Source organism: Dasypus novemcinctus, chromosome 8, assembly GCF_030445035.2.
Source record: "Dasypus novemcinctus isolate mDasNov1 chromosome 8, mDasNov1.1.hap2, whole genome shotgun sequence".
Taxonomy (NCBI): Eukaryota; Metazoa; Chordata; class Mammalia; order Cingulata; family Dasypodidae; genus Dasypus; species Dasypus novemcinctus.
The window spans coordinates 99610177-99613396 of NC_080680.1; positions in this window are offsets into that span (position 1 = coordinate 99610177).

The window sequence follows — 3220 nt, forward strand, 5'->3', positions numbered from 1 at the left end:
GAGGCTCAGGGCCTGGCTATCATCTTGTCAGTCCAGAGATTCAAATCCCCTAGATATATCTTAAACCCCAGCACCAACTACAATTCCAGTAAAGTAGCATGAAAGTCTTGTGAAAAGAGATCCCATCTGTGTCCAGCTCCATCACACAGAAACACCAGCTCCAAAGAAGGGCCAACTGACATGGCAGTGAACCCCATCTGCCATGACCCTAGAACCTGTGGGTCTCTTTAGCCCTCAAAAGAACCAATACCTGGGGTTGTATCTACTTTATCTGTCTCTGAGACTCTGCTCAGGTGTGCATAAGGGCAATCCTTCTGACAACCTCCAGACTCTTTTTTAGAGACTCATAGCCATATAAAACTCATTTCTCCTTTCCATTTCCCCCTTACATTAGGTCAAACAGCATTTTAAACTCCTGTTATTATATGTAGACAGGGATATTCTGCTGGTCCACGTTGAACCTTTAATTCAAGGTCATTTTCTAGTTGCATCATCAGCTGGTACTTGGTAGTGATCCCTCGGTGCCAGGGAGGCTCATCCCCAAGTGTTATGTCCCACGCTGGGGGGAATGCATTGCATTTACATGCTGAGTTTGGCTTTGAGACTGGCCACATTTGAGTAACATGAAGGCTGTCAGGAGGAAACTCCTAGGCACAGTGCTGCTCTAGGTTTTGTTCTTATTTCAGGCATATAGGCTCACAAGCATAGTCATTAGAATCAGGGGCTTACTGTTGGACCCTCATTCCTTCCTAGTCCTTACCGTTGCACCTGGGGGACTGACGCTGCTCCCCTAGGGACCACGACAGAGCACCCCCGGCCAGGAACCCAGTACCCCCCCAGCTGTTGTTTTTAATTGTTGCCACTATGAGTATATCCAAACATTACCATGCACCCTGGACATATGCCCTGTATTACTGCCTGTCAACCATATATCACCTGTCAATAACATCCTATACCAGTATTCCTTCGCTACCATTGTTGAACCACTCTGTGATCCAAAACTTCCTGAAAAGTGAAGCCCAATGTAATGCCAGGATCCCTTACTAGTAAAATGGAATATAGCGATGGGTTTAAAGGTTAGATATAGAATACATATTGATTTGGAAAAATTCTACATCCTATCTTTTTCTTTTCTTTTTTCCTAATTATTGAGCTTCTCTTCACAAGAGCCTTAGATCACAGTAATTCATATATACAATATACAGTACTCCCACACATCCACCATAAAACGTTTTCCCTTCCACAGCGATATTCTTATAACTTATTCATATCATATTTCCTTAAACTGATGGACAGACTCTGAGACAATAGCTTTCAAACAAGGTGACATCTGTGCTTACATTGTGGTCCATACTTTAGGATATACAGTTTTCTAAATTTTTAGTTATCCTATGTTTTACATAATGGTTTACATTATTAGTCTGTCGTCCCCTATATGTTTTTGGTGTAATATTACATGTTTTATATCCATCCTTGTGTACTCTCGCGAAACTCCTCTCTTACCCCCACATTTACCTTGGTTCCATCCATTCAACAAAAAAAGCTATTTTAGTGGGTGTGAAATGGTATGGTATTGTGGTTTTGATTTGCATTTCCCTAATGGCTTATGATGTTGAGCACCTTTTCATGTACTTGTTGGCCATTTGCATATCTTATTTGGAGAAATGTTTATTCAAGTCTTTTGCTCATTTTTTTTATTGGATTGTTTGTCTTTTTGTTGTTGAGTTGTAGGATTTCTTTATATATTCTGGTTATGAAAGCCTTATTGTATATGAAGATTCCAAATATTTTCTCCCATTCTGTAAGTTGTCTTTCTACTTTAATGATGGAGCACTTTGATGCACAAAAGCTTTAAATTTTGATGAGGTCCCATTTATCTATTTTTTTCTTTTGTTGCTTGTACTTTCAGTGTAAGCTCTAAGAGTTCATTGTCTAACATAAGAGCCTAGAAGTGCTTCCCTATGTTTTTTTTCTAGAAGTTTTATTATTTTGATTATTATATTTATGTCTTTCATGACTTTTGAGTTATTTTTTGTATTATTAATTTGGTAGTATTCCAATTTCCCAGTTTTACTTGTATGTATTTGCATGTGTATGTAAGTTCTATACAATTTTATCACCTGTGTAAGTTTGTTTATCTACCACCATGGTCAAGATATGGAACAATTTCAAAATCACTGGGATTTCTTGTGTTGCATTTTTATAATCCTATTCCTCTCTCCCATCCCCATCCATCCCTCCCATATCTAACCCCTGTCAACCACTACTCTGTCCTCCTTTTCTAAAATTTTATCATTTACAAAATGTTATATAAATGTAGTAATATGGTATGTAACTTCTTCGATCAGTTTTTTATACTTAGCATAATTCCCTGAAGATTCATTCTAGTTGTTGTGTGTGTAGTAGTTCATTTCTTTTTTCTTCTTCTTCTTATTTCTCTTCCCTACCCCACCCCCAGTTGTCTGCTCTCTGTGTCCATTCACTGTGTGTTCTTCTGTGTCTGCTTGTATTCTTTTTTTTAATATATAGTGATTTTTAAAAAAGATTTATTTATTTATTTATTTCTCTCCCTTTCCCCCCCACCACAGTTGTCTGTTCTCTGTGTCTATTTGCTGTGTCTTCTTTGTCTGCTTCTGTTGTCAGCGGCATGGGAATCTGTGTTTCTTTTTGTTGCGTCATCTTGTTGTGTCAGCTCTCCGTGTGTGTGGCGCCATTCCTGGGCATGCTGCACTTTCTTTTGCACTGGGTGGCTCTCCTTACGGGGCACACTCCTTGTGCATGGGGCTCCCCTACATGGGGGACACCCCTGCATGGCAGGGCACTCCTTGCATGCATCAGCACTGTGCATGGGCCAGCTCCACATGGGTCAAGGAGGCCTGGGGTTTGACACCGCGGACCTCGCATGTGGTAGACGGATGCCCTAACCACTGGGCCAAGTCCACCGCCTTGCTTGTATTCTTCTCAGCAGCACCAGGAATCTGTGTCTCTTTTTGTTGCATTATCTTGCTGCATCAGCTCTCCTTGTGTCCAGCGCCACTCCTGGGCAGGCTGTGCTTTTTTTGTGCGGGACAGCTCTCCTTGAGGGGTGCACTCCTTGTGCATGGGGTTCCCCTATGTGGGGGACACTCCTGTGTGGCACGGCACTCCTTGTGTGCATCAGCACTGCGCATGGGCCAGCTCACCACACGGGCCAGGAGGCCCTGGGTTTGAACCCTGGACC